Raw genomic sequence first — 17,726 nt, 5'->3', positions numbered from 1 at the left:
GTGTACACCTTACCTTTTAGGTTAGGCAGTTCAGCTCCTTGTCTGATGAAGGCCCTTTTATAGTTTCAACATAATGCTTCATTGCTCTCTGCTAATTAGCCTGACTGTACTGATTGCTGCTAATTTCTTCTTGGCGGCTTGTGGGTGGCTTCCCACATACCCATCATACCTCTCAAATTTTTTGCTTAAGAATTCTGGACAAAACCCAAAATAACGGGGGATAGACAAATGCCAAAAATCTGAGACAATTTTTAAGTGATAGCCTAATTTACTTAAAAAAGTTAATAACAGAACAACAGGTTTTGTATCAGTGTGCATTTTCTGAACAGAAAGAAGTAGGAAACTCCAGTGTCTAGCATTATGAAGGCTAGGGCAAAAATATGAAGCAAACTCAGAGACATCCTGAAGATCAGGGGCATTTGAGAGGTATGATATTCATTATTTTGCAGAGCATCACTTCAAAACATGGACCATATTTTAATGACTGCCTTTTTCTCCGTATTAGCAATATTTTATTATGCAGTCCTGACCAGATGGCATATTTTTAACTGCATGGTAAATACCATCAAGAGGGCATACTCAAAAGTAGCTGAAAAGTGAGGAATTCATTTGCCTTCCAGCATCCCCCTGTTCTGATGCCTGTGACCAGAAATAATTCACATTATAGCACATATCACTTGAACAACACAGTGATGGGAGATGATGGCTTGCAGGTAGGCATCATGTGGCAAGAACTGTTTTTTAACCTTTGTGAACGTGATGCTGCTGCTGTCTGCTATCATCCATCATCTCAGGCAGCAGTTAACATGGTACTCTTGTTCCACATTTACCACTGAGGGAATGGCCATAGCTCTCAACCTTTCGACAAAATGAGGAACACTAGCCCTCATAATGTGGAACAAATGGGCAAAATGTGAAACAGCTTACTAGCAACTACTAACAGCTTACTAGCAACTACTAACAGCTTACTAGCAACTACTAACAGCTTACTAGCAACTACTAACAGCTTACTAACAACTACTAACAGCTTACTAGCAACTACTAACAGCTTACTAGCAACTACTAACAGCTTACTAACAACTACTAACAGCTTACTAGCAACTACTAACAGCTTACTAGCAACTACTAACAGCTTACTAGCAACTACTAACAGCTTACTAACAACTACTAACAGCTTACTAGCAACTACTAACAGCTTACTAACAACTTCGTCTAGGAAGGTCATAGGATGGTTAAAATATGCTGGTTTTACTCACAAAAAAGATAATTTAATGAATTAACATCATTCATTTCTATTTATCATGGAAATCAGTTAAAAAAATTCCTAACAGAGAATGTGTATCAGACCCTTTCAATGAGGAACTTCGAGGAACATGAACTTTTAAGAACCCAAATGAGGCACGTTCCTCGTAATGAGGTACACTTGAGAGGTATGGGAACAGCTGTATTTGGCTGTGTAGCTCTCCCCCAACCAGCCTTGTAATGCCTGCTCCATTTACTGATCCTGGTAGCTGGTTGCATTAACCTGCACAATGCAAAACAGAGTAGTACCTGAGTAAAAGCAGAAGCACATGCATTCATGAGGATATTTTTTGCAGTATCCCTGAGAGAAACCGATAAAGATGAAAAATGTGAGGCAAACAATACAGAATCTTTGAAGGGATCATATAGTAGATATTTTGTGTATTATTTAACAAGTATGTTTAGCTTTGCATGCAGAGCACAGGAATATGCTGGACTGAAACTTTTGAGTTTTATAAATGGAACTTATAGTGGTGCACTCATTATCATGCACATTAGTGCAAATGTCAAAATATCGCTACTAAAATCACTCTAGTGCCTTCATTGGAGTCTATTTTGTAGCTCCAGAGTGAAGTGCTAAGATATTGATGTATATCTACCAACCTGTCTATGTATCTGTGTATTTACATTAATGCTAATCTAGAGACTGCTTTGACGCACTTACAAAATGATAAGCTGACGGTGTCAGCAGTTGGAAAGTTCCAGAAAGAGCTGTGCCAGTTATATACATATACATGGCTGGGAAGAGTAGCTGTGCCAGTAGTGCAGGTGGTGAGCTGGAAAACTGTGCACAATACTATGGCAGTTCAGATTGCATTTGATAAGTAGGTGTGGGAGTGGATATAGTTTAGGAACACTCTGCACTGCTTCAGATTGCCATTTCTTAACCAGCTCCCATTTCCCTCCATCTACTTATAAATTCTTTCATCCTCCTAATCTAATGGATGAGCAAAGTATCCAGGTCCAGTAACTTCAGCATTGACTAGATGTGCTTTCAGTTGTTTCGAAAGAAAATTGAATTATCTTCTGCTCTACTGTGCCCTTCCATTCAGTATCTGTTTTAGTAAGACAAATGTGTACTTAAAGGAGATGTGGGTGTCTGAGGTTTAACCACTAAAGAAGAGAAAATGGACATTCTGGCAGATCTTAGGCAGCAAGGTTTTAATGTAAAATATAGGTTAAACTGCTTTTAACTTATAAATTCTCATGGACGTTAAAGTGCTTATCATTTTTATTAGCTGTTGCCTTCACGGTTTAGTACCAATGTAACAAATAGCTTTATAACTGCAATATTTTCAAAGTGTACAATTTGTAACTTATATATTTTTATAGTTGGTATGTTACCTTAATAAATGTCGATTGATAGATTGCATTTTTCAGTTCTTGTATTATTTCATAATGTAGTGACATTTTTGTTAGATTTTTCATCAGTTACATTTCTCCTCGCAGGGTAGCAGCTTCATAACAGTGGTTTTGCATTCAGTGCTTCATTAAACAGGTTAAAGGATAACACTGGGATACAAGTGATGTCTTTGTTTTGGAGTGGTACAGATTATTATGCATTGAACAACACTGGCCTGACATGCCTCACAGTTGGTGAGGTATGTTAAAGTTATCCGAAACTGCAGCAACATGTAGCTGCCAAACTGAAATAGAAGGTAATTCTAAAAGCCTTCTATGGCAATAAATAGGCAGGTATATGCACCAAGTAAATTTGTCATCAGTGGCTTAATATTAAGAATAAATATTGCTGCATTGTTTGGGACTTTTTTTGTCTTAATAAATGCATCACATCCAACAACATTGAGCTACTTCTTAGGATTTTATTAATGGCAGTGTTTCAGTGCACACTGATTGCAGTATATTGTAGTATGAGAATCAAAATAAATAAGCCTTGTTCCTTATGAATGAGCTGCAGGAACATTTGTCCCATTTATTTTCATCTTGTTTTATATCGTCACACTCCTCAGCTACCCACATGGCCTGACCCTGCCCTTTTGCTTCCACAAAGGACTTAAACTCCTTCCTGTTCAACTCTTCAGAAAGTTCTTCGAGTTTCACCCCATGCAGTTCCCTGCACTCCACCTGCCCTATCTCATGCTACATACCTTTTTCTCCTTCTTCTTTACTCCTATCTCTGCCAAATATCCAAGCTGTTGTCTTTCTCTAAATTATCATTGACCTCCCCCAACATTTTCCATGCTCACTAATGTTTCTTAACACAACATCTACTTGTATATAATTTCCTTTACTTTCCCACCATTCCATCTCCAGTGATTCCACTGTGGCCTGCATCTCTGCTGTCACTAAGTACATTATTACTTCGGACATAGCCCATGATCCTGCCTACATTCTTGCTGTGAATCTTTCCTTTTCAATTCTGTACAAACCTGTTACACACTATTTGCCACTCCAGCTACAACCTGTCATCTGGATTTACCATAATATGATACACCAGGTACAACACCCAAACAATACCATCCTTCTCGCCACTATTATTCTGGTCACCAAGCTCACCTTTCCACTCCACCCATCGAAGCCTTCTTCATCCTTCTCATGCCCTCAGTAATGCTCACTCTCTCACCACATTAGCCAATTAGATACTTACCACTGTAGTAATATCTTGAAATTTTAACCTGCAAATCACTACATTAACTAAAAACCTTCATAGTGTTTAAACTTAAATCCTTGGCTGTCGTCCCTCATTCTTCCCTCTTTCTCCTTCTATTAAGATCATTGTCTTAAGTCACCTGTTGCTTCTCTTATCTCAGGTATGCAACTATATAGTATATAATCTTAACTTGTTTTCAATGATTTGTTCTGTTACATTTTCTAGAAACTTCTTTCTAGTTTATCTGAATGTTTTTCTTTAAACTTCTGTGCAACTCTTGCAGCCCAATAATCTTACCCTCATTCTCATACAATTATCTACTCAACTTTCTCGATCTACCTCATATATTTTTCTTACAATACTCCTACTAATATTTACATGCAAAAGTGAGTAAATCAAAGATTACCTACTCAAAACTCTTTAAAAATGAACAAATATTTTAAGACTTATGTCTTTGTAAATAGAAAATGTACAATAATTTCTCTGATTCTAAAATGCTACTTATTTTGCTGACCTCTGTGAATGTTTTATAAAAGTTATATATTTATTTGTACCATTGCATTAATGTATCTCCTGGAGTTTTTCTTCTTGGGCCTCTGCTGAAAATGGGATTTAACCCAGTCAGACAACCCTTGTTAACAAAGGAGAATAAATAAATAACATAAAAATATAATCGTGAAGAAAGTCCAGAAACCTAGATAATTAAGTCCCCTTTTCTCCAGCAGTAGCATCCAATCAAGCCATGAGATTTTTGCAGATGATACTCCAGATCTGACTCAATAGAAATGGTCAAATATCATCAGTATTATGATGGTGCAGTGGTGTAGCAGTTAGTGTTATCGCCTCACAGCAAGAGGTTCCCTGGTTCGATTCTTGGCTGGAGTGCCTTCTGTGTGTAGTCTGCATGTCCTCCCTGCATTCTTGTGGGTTTCCTCTGGGTGCTCCGGTTTCCTCCCACATTCCAAAGACATGCAGTAGGAGGATTGGACACTCTAAATTGGCCCTAGGTGCAAGTATGTGCTTGTGAGTGTGTGGTGCACCCTATCAGGAGGGCTGGGCCTTGGGCTAGCAACCTGATCCCGTAAAACATGTACCTGCTATGGAAACGAGTGCTGAAAGGCTGTATGTGCAGGAGTGAATCCAGGATCATCAGTATTATGTGTAACTGCATATTACTGTCCTTCAAAAGGAGTATACAGCCACCTGTAGAAAGGTGCAAACTACACTTCTCCCTCTGACTTCCCCAATTCCTTAACATACTTTCCTAACCAAAACTCCCATCACCAAAAAGCATAGCATTGGTAATAGAGGACACCACTGTTTTGCTCCTTAGCCTAATGCCACCCTCTCTGACAACACTGCATTCAGCACTAACCTCAGCTCTGTCTTCATTATACATTAAATTCATTGCCTCAATAAATCACTTCCTGTGTTTATTCCTGTCACTTCACTCTCCATCATATTAAATAATTAACCCCACTGCACTGAATTGAAGGGCTTCATTCACCAATACCCTTGATTGTACTCCCTCCAAGCCAATTTGACTGTACCCAGTGAGCAAAATGCATCCTTTTCTACTGCATAATAGATGCCCTTACCTTTACAAAACCTCTCAGGCTATCCTCTACCAAAATGTGCCAGCACTCTTTTCAAGCTGGTCACCAATATCCTATCAGAAATGTTGGCATTCATGTTATTGAGGGCATTTGGCCTAGAGTTTGATGGATCTGTGCTGCTTACCAGTTTGGTTCTAGTATTAATGTGTTTAGCTTTACATGAATTTGGTTCCCCACTATCTGAAGGAGATGCACGTCCCTTGCACTCCTGCTAAGCCCTTGCATTCTTCCACTGTGTTGGAGGTTTGAAGCATGCGTTTTGCAGGTATCAAGTGCTTGATCTTTTTTGCTATCAGTCACCATGCCTTTTCAACTTCCTCTCGCAGGGAAGTAATGATGTCTCCCAACCTAGCCAGCTTTAAAAAGTGCCTAGCAGCCCAACTTTGTAATCTAGCATATTATGTATCCTGATTACTGTTGTGTTATTCCAAGTGTACATTGCTGCACATTTTAACTGTCTCTTAATGTGTTTTAATAATTTGAGTTGTTTTTTTTTTTCCTAATATTGGTTTCATAAAAGCATCTAAATTAATGTGACTTTCAACTTGAACAAAAGCTTAAAAAAGGACAAGGTGAGAATGTAAGATACTGAGAGTGTTCCACAGGGTCAGTCCTAATTCCAGGACTCTTCAGTATATTTGTTCACACATGCCTAATGGAATCCATTGAAAACAGCATCTGCCTCTTAGGTGAGGACACAACAACAATTGAAGCTGGGGTGGATGGAGGGAGAGTCTAAGGAAGGACTTAAAAAAGCTGACCAAGTGGGCAGAAGGAAGGCTCTTGAAGCTCAGTGCAGACAACTTTAAGTACTATACTTGGGAGACAACAGCCCTAGTGTGAGGTATCTGCTGAGGAGTGTCACTAATGGCACAAAAGCAGCAACATTATCATAGGTTCATAGCTAGGTACTAGGCTTTTGGCCCCAAGGCCTATACAAGCATAACCATAAAGATTCCCTGGCTTTAGCCACCCAGAATTTTATTTTCCTGTGCCCCTGTTGAACAAAGCCACAGAAGTGATACCCAGGGTAAATTTCCTATTCCTCATCCAGTTGTCCAGATTTTTCTTAAACAAGGCCAGTGAGATGCTCTGTTTGACATGAATGGGCAGCTTGTTCCATAGTATGGGAAGTCTCTGAAACAGGAACCTATCCGTCCAGCAAGTTCTGTTAATCGTGGTGACAAGGTTAAGGTCTCTGGAGCGTATGTCCCACAGTGATTGGGATTTTTCTAAGTGTAGCATGTCCAACAGCTCTGGGTTTGACCTGGCTTTGTATGTTAGGCAGAGATTGCCTCTGAGTAGGCGATATGCGACAGAGTAGAGCTGGAGTTTCTTAAGGTGATCTGCATAGGACATCTGTTTAAGGCCGGTGAGGTATTTCTGCGGTCTTTCAAGTTGCTGCAAATGTCTTGTGAGGTACATCTCAAATGGGGCATTGTACTCTATAATGGGTCTAATGAGGGCTGAGTAGAGGGGGACAATGACCTCTTTTTTTTTTGCATGAGAAACCTTTTGTGATGAGGTGTGCCACATAGAAGGATTTCCTGACCACTGTGGCTATGTGGTTGTCAAAGGAGAGACTGCTGTCAACTTGTATCCCTAGGTCTCATGTCACACTTTCGGTGTTGAGTGGAGAACCACCTATGTGATAATTTGCTGGCACAAGGTTTTTCCCAAAGGGGATAGCTATGCATATTTTGGTGTTGAGCTTAAGACCGTGGTTTTGACACCAGGCATCTGTCTCAGTGAGGCCCTTTTGTAGAATATCCACATCCTTAGGGGATTCAATAATGGCCCCCAGTTTGCAATCATCTGTGAACTTTGTTAGCCATAAGCCCTCTGTGTTGGCTTGGATTTCCGAGAAGTAGATGCCAAACAGAGGACCCAGGACTGAATCCTGTGGTACTCCACATGTCACCGGTCTGGAGACGGATTTGGAATTGGCTACTTTCACTGTGTGGGTTCTGTCAGTGAGCCAGTTGGCCACCTACCGCGTGACATAGGGGTTTATGCCCAGTTTCATGAGATTATCAATAATACCAGAGTGGGGGATGGTGTTGAAAGCCTTGTCGAGATCTAGTTAGGCTATGTGAACTGCCTTACCCTCGTCCATGGCTTTGGTGACTGCTTTAAAGAAGTCAGTCAGGTTTAAGAGACATGATCAGGATTTCACAAACCCAAATTGGGTGGGGTCCAGAGTTTGCAGGTTACTTATGCCTTTGTTTATAAGTTCCATGATAATACGTTCTGTGGCCTTGCAGATCAGACTTGTCAGGCTGATGGGTCGGTAGTTCCCAGGGTCTGTGGTGGATCCCCCTTTGTGGAGTGGGATCACCATAGCTGTGTGCCATTCAGTGAGCACAAAACCTGTAGTGAGGCTGTAATTGAACATGGTACTTAGATGGGGTGCCAGTTCATTTTGTAGTTCATGCAAAACACAGCTGGGACATTGTCAGATCCCATGGATGCTGTATTTTTGGCTTTGGCTAGTGCATTTTTCATCTGTGTGGCCATGATTTCAGGGACTTGGTATTAATCCGGTATAGTGATGGGCCCTTTTGGGGGTGAGAGGGGGGAGAAATTTGCGCTGAACCTATCCGCCAGGATGTTGGTGATATCAGCTCGTTCTGTATGTTTAGTGCCATTGTGCTGTAACTCAGAGCAGATCTGAGTGTTGCCATTGAGATTTTTGACATAACTATAGAATGCCTTGTGATTGCCTTTGGGAATCCATGGTGATTTTGTTTTCATAGCTAGCTTTGGAGGATTTTATGAGGGATCTCAGCTTCTTACTGAGGTTGACAAGGAAGTTTTTCCAGTCTTGAGATTTTACCCTTTTTTGCAACAGTTTCTTCCTTTTGTTGTAGAGCTTCTTAATGGCAGGGGACCACCATATTGGCTTCTTTTTTTTTGGAGGATAGCATCTTGGTTCTATTTGGGATGGCATGGTCCATGCCCTTGTGTATGTGTTCATACAGTGCATTGATGTAGGATTCAGCAGTTGTACTGCTATTATCCATCTGCATGGGAGTGGTGAAGTTAGCCACTTCTGTCTTAAGAAGTGTGAAGTTGGCTTTTGTGAAGTTTTTTACGGTGGTTTCCTTAATAGGGGTGGGGGTGGGATGTGGATGTTTAGGGTGATTAGCTTATGGTTGGATCTGACCAGTGAGGGGCTGACCTCAGGTGTGGAGCACCAATCGCCCATGTTGGTAATGGCCAGTTCTAGGATATTGCTGCCCCTGATGGGGGTCTGGATCAGATGGTCCAAGGTGTTGGAATTTATGAATTCCAAAAAACACTGTGCCAGTGTGTTGGTACATGAGTAGTTTTCCCAGTTGATGGTGGGGTAGTTGAAGTCTCCCAGTATAAGGGTGTTGGGTTGTACCTTGATATTTTCCAGTATGTTAAGAAAAGTGGAGTGGGAGTCTTGGGGCATGGTGGGGGGATCTGTAACAAGCTACAATATGGATTGCAGTTTTGCCCAGTGTTAGTTGCACCTGCAGAATTTCGGATGATTATGGTGGGTAATTAGCCTGGAGGTGTGGATATCCTTAGTGAATATGGACACACCACCGCCTCTGATGTTTCGGTCCAGGTTAGATGGCTGAAAGGTGTGGCATAAATTGTAGCCTGGTATAGAAGGGGTGCTCTCTGGAGCCTTGAACCAGATCTCTGTCACTGCAGAGATGTCAATATTCTCCATTTTTAGGAGTGCCTCGAGTGAGTGTATTTTGAGGTTTAAACTTCTAGCACTGAGTAGCATTACCCTCAGATTTTGTTTGTTTGTACCGGTTACAGTGGTAAATTTGTCATTTGAGCCTTGCCTAAAAAAGGCACCATGGGGGTGGCAAGAGCCTTAGCCAGTATCCGAAAACCCAGAGGCGACAGGTGCAGGCCATCTCTGGCAAAGCATTGTGGCTTGTCGATCTTGTCATCCCAGGCTGACAGATACTGGATCCCCTTGGAATGACACCAGAAGTTTAGCCAATTGTTGAAGTCCATCATTTTGTCCTTTTACTGCGGTATCATTTTGAGCGATGGCAGAATGCTACTCAGGGCTAGGGTCATACCTGCTTGGGCTACAAGATCTGAGAGCTCTTCCATGTCTCTTCATGTAGTCCAGGGAGGTACTTCTCAGGTCATTAACACCAACATGGACAATGACAGTCATATTTGTACTTGTGGAGTGATCTGAGTGCATGGGTTATGTGGAGGATCCTGGCACCTGACAGGCAGCTAATTGTAATCTTCTCCTTGTTTAGCCTGGTGAGTGGGACATGTGTGTCTGACTGTAGAGTCACCTATGACTAATCTGCTGGGTATGTTGTTTTGCCTTAGGGGCTGTGGTTGAGTGGCACACCGGTTTTGTCAGCTATGTGTCACTTGAGTTGTGTTAGGTGGTGTTGGTTGTTTGCGTTTCTGCTTTGGAGGTCTCTGTTGTTTGGGCAGATTTGTTTTAAAGACCTCCGCAAATGTAGGTCTGTGTTTGTGTTACTATGTGTGGGTGTAGATTTTGAAGGAATATGTGTTGTGCATAGTGTGGTGCGAGTGTTTACCTTCTCCTCTTGACTGAGTAGTCCAGTCTTGGCTGGAGAGAGCGTTGCTTCCAGTTTGGCAATATAGGTGCATCTCTCACAGATTTTGGTGTTAGGTGATAGGAGGAGAAGGTTATGGATGCCCAGATTCACCAGGTGAACAGGAGAAGACACCGGGAGCTGGCCCTTGAACATGCCTGGATAGGAAATCATTTATTTAAGCACTAACTGTTTAAGTACTAACTGTTTTTTTCTTACTTTGTAAGGAAAGTTTAAGCACTAGCTGTTTTTTATTACTTGGTAAAGAGAGTTTAAGTACTAGCTGTTTTTTCTTACTTTGTAAGGAGAGTTGAATGCTGTAGCAATTTATGATCTATCTATTGCTTACAACGGTTTCTAGGCAAGTGCTGAGCTAAGAGGAACAGATTTGAGTGCTTAAAAGCTGCACTGGTTAGTTCTAAGGGAAAACTTGAAGAGTAGACTTTCTGGCGCCAGTAAAAATTTAACCCTAGCTAAGAAGTGCTGCGCAATGCACAAAACCACACAAATACAGTTTTTTAAACAGAAAGATGAAAGGGATAGAAATAGCCCAAAATGGCCATTAAAACTACAGATTCTGAGCTGAAACCAATCCTCCAGTGACAGGCTGCTCAAAGCTCACCACTCTCACTGATGAACAGAGAAGCTTCCTTCTATCTTAGTAAGGCAACACAGAAACTACAAAACAGCTCAGAATTCAGAAATATCTGAAAACCGGACTCAACTGGTTATAGGAAGGCAGGAAACGAGTAGAGAGAGGGGATTTTTTTTTTTTCAAAAATTAAGACAGATACAGTAATAAAAACACTTTCAAGGCAGACAAATGGCTATCATGCTTGAGTATGTAACCCGCAACAGTTAAACAGTTGAAAAACTCTAAAAATGATCAGTTAAAGTGCAAACAGTATCAGAGTTCAAATAAGTTGCAAAGTTAATACAAATGCTCAGAATAGTGCGGTTAGCAAAAATATGCAATAAAAAGCAAAACAGAGTTACTTAATCCACTCAAAGTCTCTCTTTTCTCTCTCTGCTGTAAAACTCTGCAGGACACCCAGGCAGGATCTTGCTAAGGTAATACAAGTGCAAAAACTGCAGAAACGCAGGTTTTTAAACAGAAAGATGAAAGGGATAGAAATAGCCCAAAATGTCCAATAAAACTATAGATTTTGAGCTGAAACCACTCCTCCAGCAACAGATAGGCTGTTCAAAGCTCACCACTCTCACTGATGAACAGAGAAGCTTCCTTCTATTTTAGTAAGGTCTAGGCAACACAGAAACTACAAGACAGCTCAGAATTCAGCAATATCTGAAAACCGGACTCTACTGGTTATAGGAAGGTGGGAAACGGGTAGAGAGAGGATTATTTTTTTTTTTTTTCCAAATTTAAGACCGATACAGTAATAAAAAACACTTTCAAGGCAGACAAATGGCTATCTCACTTAGCCCACCTGGACCAGGCCATCAGATGGCATCAGGGGGCTGTGGCAACAAATAATCAGAATGTTTGGTTAAGCTTTCTCGATGGATTCCAGAAAAAAAATTGTAATGTTTCCACTTTTTTGTGCTTTGTTGACACCATACCTTGTGTATCTGTATGTTGTCCCTGAGGTCATACAAGGAAACGGGCATCGCGTTGCAGGAAGGAGTCCAGAAGAAAGGCTCTAGAAGGGTGTATGTAATGGATCAGAAAGAGTATTAACAAAGACTAGAGGAAATTGTACTTTTCCTACTACAGGTATAGATGCAAAAGATCACACCAAGAAGAAGCAAAGAGGTTGACCTGAACAGGAAACGCAGAAAATGGAGGTGGGATTACAGGCTGCAGTTTATAGGAGCATATTACTCCATTTTCTGCAAAAAATACTTCTTCAGAGAGTGATGTAGACCCAAAAATGGATTACCTGAATGGGAGTGAGAGTTGTGAATCAGGAAAAGAGTGATGTATTAAGGACAGAATGTTAAATGAGTCTGCAGAAAATGAAATCATCAAAGCAGAGGTTGCTCCCTGCAGAGTTGTTAAAAGAATTATTGCTGATTTGATAACATGTACACAAAGATATTCACTTCTATATTTAGATTTCTTGAGACTCTACTTCCTTCAGTGCTATGGACTTGGGTGATTTTACTCATAGATAAAAATCATAGATAAACATTTTGTCAGTGTAGGGTTACCATAATTCTTTGTATGTGAAAGAGGACGAAAAAAATGTGCTGCTATCACTATCAGCACATATTATTTTGTCTTGTTAGGCTGAAGAGCAAAAAAAAATTTTTTTTTTGTTTTTTGCTCTTCAACCTAAGAGGACGAAATAATATGTGCCTGTAACAGCAGCACATATTTTTTTCATCCTCTTTCTACTCTTAGCTGAAGAGCAAAAAAAAAAAAAAAGGTCCATGTTTGGACATTTTTGATTGGCTCGTATACGAACCAATCAAAAACGCGCACAGCGTATTCTGTTTAATGCGGAACATCAAACAGTTCCGCATTGAACAGAGCTCTGTTTTTTTGATTGGCTCGTATACCGGCATATGAGCAAATAAAAAAAAAAAAACAAAGATTTTTGAAAATTTTTAAAACCTGGACAAATAGCAGAATTTTCAAAAACCGCCCGGACAGGAGCCCAAAAAAGAGGACGTGTCCGGGGAAACCTGGACTTATGGTAACCTTATGTCAATCTTCACTAAATTCTTTCATTTTGATTTAGTAGACATCTTTAGTCTTCAGACCACAAAGGAGTAGAATATTCCAATAAGGAACCGGTTATCTGAACTTTCAGATCATGGAAACAACAAAGCTGTGGTTCTTCCATGCAGAGCTCCTAAAAACTATTACTGATTTTATAACATTTACACAATACTTGGATCCCTTCAGCCCCTACTTCCTACAGGGCCACGGATTTACATGATTTTGCTTGGAGTTAACCATTATCAGGTCAGGATTAGAAGCCCACAGATTATTGCTGATGCTGACAATAGGTGCTGTAGCAAGAGATACATAATCTGCTAAGATTTCTACAATGATTTATCATAGTAACAGCTATGTTAATTTTTAAAGTGGATATCCTTCCATTATAAAAGAAAATATAGTATGTAGTCAATTAATTATACCTTCTAAATTGACTTCTGATTAATTTTTTTTTAAATGGAAAGTACAGAGTTGATGGAACAATTCATAACAAGATGATAAGAATGTCTGTATAATGCAATACATTACAGAGAAACATTGCAGAAATAATGTTAACAGTAAAACCAAAGTTGTTTACAATATTTACAATATCTTTATAATGTCCATTTTGAATTTCAGCATTTCAGGAAACAGGACAAGATTTAGGAAAGACTGTAATGCTGTAGGTAGCATGCTGTTAGAATTCAACATTTCACAGTGACTGTCTTGCTAGAGGTAGTATGCTGTTTGATACCAAATGGTAAGGTTAACTACTATCTCTGCATAAGGATGGCCCATCTACAGACCCAGGTAATTATAGGCCCATCAGCCTCATAAGCTTTGTATGGAAAGCTATGTTTCATGTCACAGGAGAACTCAGTTTTGTAAACATAGCAACTTAAATGATCTAGATTCTAATTAGTTTGGTTTTATGAAGGCGGAGTCTTGTCTGTTGAACCTAGTACGCCTCTTTGAAAAAGTTACAGAGGTTGGGGACAGTGGTCACTCAGTGCACACTGCATATTTTCACCCGGCCATAGCTTTTAACACTAAATGCTATCTCAATGCTGGTATTATTATAAAAAAAAAAAAATAGACAGGGTTAATATAAATCCCTGTGTTATCCACTGGATTGAGAATTTGCTATTCAACTGATACCAGTTTGTGAATACTGCTGGTACCCCCTCAGAAGAGGAAATTGTAACTAGTGAAGGCGCCATAGGGATCAACACTGGGCACTCTTTTCTTTGGCATTTATTTTGCAGACATCCATTTCAGGGTCCCAGAAGTGTGGTTGACCTAATTTTCTAATGATTGCAAGCTAGTCATTGTTATCCTCTCGTCCACTGATACTAAACAGTTTCAGCAATGACTGGAATATGCACATACGTGGTGTACTGAAAGTCTCAAGTTAATGCAAAAAAGTGCAGCATAGTAGTGTGCAACAAAAAAAAATGTTCTCCCCTCATATTTTATAAATGGTACTGCTCTTAAGACAGATATAGCCATAACAGATCTGGGTTCTTATTTGGACAACTCTTTCTCGTTTGGTCTTCATGTTTCCTCCATAGTACGGAAATCTTCAAGATCCAAAGAAGCCGTCCTACCATTGTACTCTTCCTTTATCAAACCTAACAGTTACTTAAATACAGCGTCTGTGTTGGTATGTATAAATCCAAGCATATCTGAAATCTGGAAATACTCCCGTGATACCTAACAGAGAAAATTAAATGTCGTAATGCCTTCGGCTATCCTGATAGATTACGTGCCTCTCCTTACACTCAGTAGCTACATGTGACCTGTATCTTGCTTTTCAAGCCATGAAACTCCCAATCCTATCTGTCCTCTTATTTCTTTGAAGAAACAGTGGCTGTACAAATACTTCCACTAAGGCTGTAAATCTACACCAAAAACTAAACCCGGCCCACTGAAAAGGCAGGTTTCTAACTTAATGTATTGCCAGGCTACAGAGTAAGTTACCACTGCAGATCAAGCAAAGCACTACTTTGATTGCCTTGAGACACATTTACACCAGGATTATCATGCATGATTTGGGAGATGAGCACTATCAAATGCTTCAAACAAGAGGCATACACTTTTACATGTGTATACTTAAAGATGTACAAGGCGAGGCAACTGACTGTCATTAATATTTTTCTTTTGTTGTTTCTATATTGCTAAAGGATGAAAGCTCTTATGTATAATTTTAGTGTACCATTTACAACTTTGTTTTATGCAGTTTTGTATATATATATATATATATATATATATATGTACAAACAGTTGTATGTGAATGAAGAAGACTGACTATGGTCAGTAAAAATAATCTTGAAACGAAAGGCATAATAATCAGAACTGTGTAACTTGCTGCTTTTCTAGGGTAAGCCGTTAAATAGTTGCAAGATTGAACAAGGCCTCAGAAAAAGTAAATTGAAGTCAAACCTTGAATTATTTACCCAGTAGTGACATATACATGAAAAATGAAACAGATAAAAAATGCATATAGCTATGTATGTTAGTCATTATGTAAAGTAATGCTATCCAGGAAGTAATATTTCAGTAACTACTGTATATATAAGAACTTTGTTTTAGGAACACAGGGAGAAGTAAGAAATTTCCTCATAAATAGAAACATTACATAATGTAAAGTTGAAGAACCACAAGATATTGCAAAATAAAGTGGTTAAAGTGTGATATATGCATTTTTCTGAGATTTCGGTAATCAAAATATTCTCATCAAAGATTTTCCCATAAAGTAGGTGACAGAGAGTAGTAATTTAACTAGAACAATGATTACTATTGATTTTTCCCCACAACTGTACTATTTTCTTTGAGAATAGTCACTGTACCAGTAAATCATAACTAATCCCTATTCGTATAAATTTTCCAGGGAGGTGGAACATGCAACTTGTTTAAATTAGCAGCCAAATTTAATGCATTGAGCAAAACTTGAGCTGCTTAATAGTTTCACATGGAATGTCATGTAGTATATGTAATATATAATAGATCAGATAAGAATAACAAGATTTATCTCATAAAATGATATATGGTAAGCATACAAAAATGCCATGAATAAGGTCCACCATAACTTAAACAGGTAGATAAAGGAATAACTTTTGAATTAAGAAAGTACTAACTTAAGCTTCAGTTTAAACAGTAAATCTCTTAAGATTTAAGCCTAAGTTAAGCACCTACAGTGGATATAAAAATGTACACACCCCTGTTAAAATGCCAGGTTTTTGTGATATAAAAAAATGAGACCACAATAAATCATTTCAAAACTTTTTCACCTTTAATGTGACCTATAACCTGTACAATTCAATTGAAAAACAAACAAATGTGTTAGGGAGAAAAATATAAAAAAATAAAAAATGTACAATATGCTGGTTGCATAAGTGTGCATACCCTTAAACTAATACTTTGTTGTGTGTGCACACCCTTAAACTAATATTTTGGACTTTTTGATTTAATTACCGCATTCAGTCTTCATGGGTACACACCTGCCATCAGTTAAAAAGACTCTGATTAACCCCAAATAAAGTTCAGCTGTCCTAGCAGGATTTTCCTGACATTTACTCAGTTGCCTGCTACAGCAAAAGCCATGGTTTGCAGAGAGCTTACAAAGCATCAAAGGGATCTCACTGTTGAAAGGTTTCAGTTAGAAGGGTACAAAAAAATTTCCACAGTATTGGATATACTGTGGAACACAATGAAGACAGTCATCAAAAAGTGGAGAAAGTATGGGACAACAGTGACATTGCAATGAACTGGATGACCCTCCAAAATTGATGAAAAGACAAGCTGAAAATTTGTCAGGGAGGCTGCCAAGCGACCTACAGCACCACTGAAGGAGCTGCAGAAATTTCTGGCAAGTACTGGTTGCTTACTACATGTGACAACAATCTCCCGTATTTTCCATATGTCTGGACCTATTGGGTAGGGTTGCAAGACGGAAGCCTTTTCTTACACAGAAAAACATCCAGGCTTGGCTAAAATTTACAAAACAATAGATCAAGTCTCCCAAAAGCATGTGGGAAAATGTGTTCTGGTCTGATGAAACCAAGGTTAAACTTTTTGTCCTCAATTCCAAAAGGTACGTTCGGCGCGAAAACAATACTTTGCATCACCAAAAGAACACCATCCCCATGGTGAAGCATAGTGGTGGCAGTATCATGCTTTGGGGTTGCTTTTCTTCAGCTGGAACTGGGGCTTTAGTCAAGGTGGGGGGAATTATGAACAGTTCCAAATACGAGTCACTTTTGGCCCCAAACCTTCAGGCATCTGCTAGAAAGCTGAAGATGAAGCGGAATTTCCCCTTTCAACACAACAATGACCCCAGGCACACATCCAAATCAATAAAAAAGGCTTCACCAGAAGAAAATTAAAGTTTTGGAATTCCCCAGCCAGAGGTCGGACATAAATTCAATAGAAAATGTGTGGGGTGACCTGTAGAGGGCTGTGCACAAGAGATGCCCTCGCAATCTGACAGATTTGGAGTGCTTTTGCGAGGAAGAGTGGGCAAATATTGCCAAGTCAAGTTACATTTCCAGACAAGAAGTTATATAATATTTGAAGAAATAACAAGAGATTTTACAGAACAAATTCACAGAACAATAAGTTCCACGGTTATTACAAATGCAGGAAGTTAAACTAGTATTTTTTTTTTTTTATAATGGGAAATGGAAGCACAGCATGAAGAGTAAAGCATAAAAAGAAATGGATTTGAATTTTAGAAGGGAGAGAAGAAAATGGGGAGGGAGTGAGGGAAGGGGAAATGTATGGAACAATGGAGAGGCTTAATCAGAAAGGGAAGAGTGAGTGCAGATAGAAATTTGTGGAGATTAACGGTAAGTAATATGGTAGCAAAGTTAGAGTAGGCTAGAGTCCGTGTTGAGTGTAAGTATTGCAATGTTAGAATAGGCTAGAGTCAGTGGTTGAGTGTAAGTAGGTGGATT

Source organism: Protopterus annectens, chromosome 13.part0 (genome assembly GCF_019279795.1).
Source record: "Protopterus annectens isolate FY-2018-M chromosome 13.part0, PAN1.0, whole genome shotgun sequence".
NCBI classification, from domain to species: Eukaryota; Metazoa; Chordata; order Ceratodontiformes; family Protopteridae; genus Protopterus; species Protopterus annectens.
The sequence above is the reverse complement of the archived record's forward strand: the minus strand, read 5'-3'. Positions refer to the sequence as shown.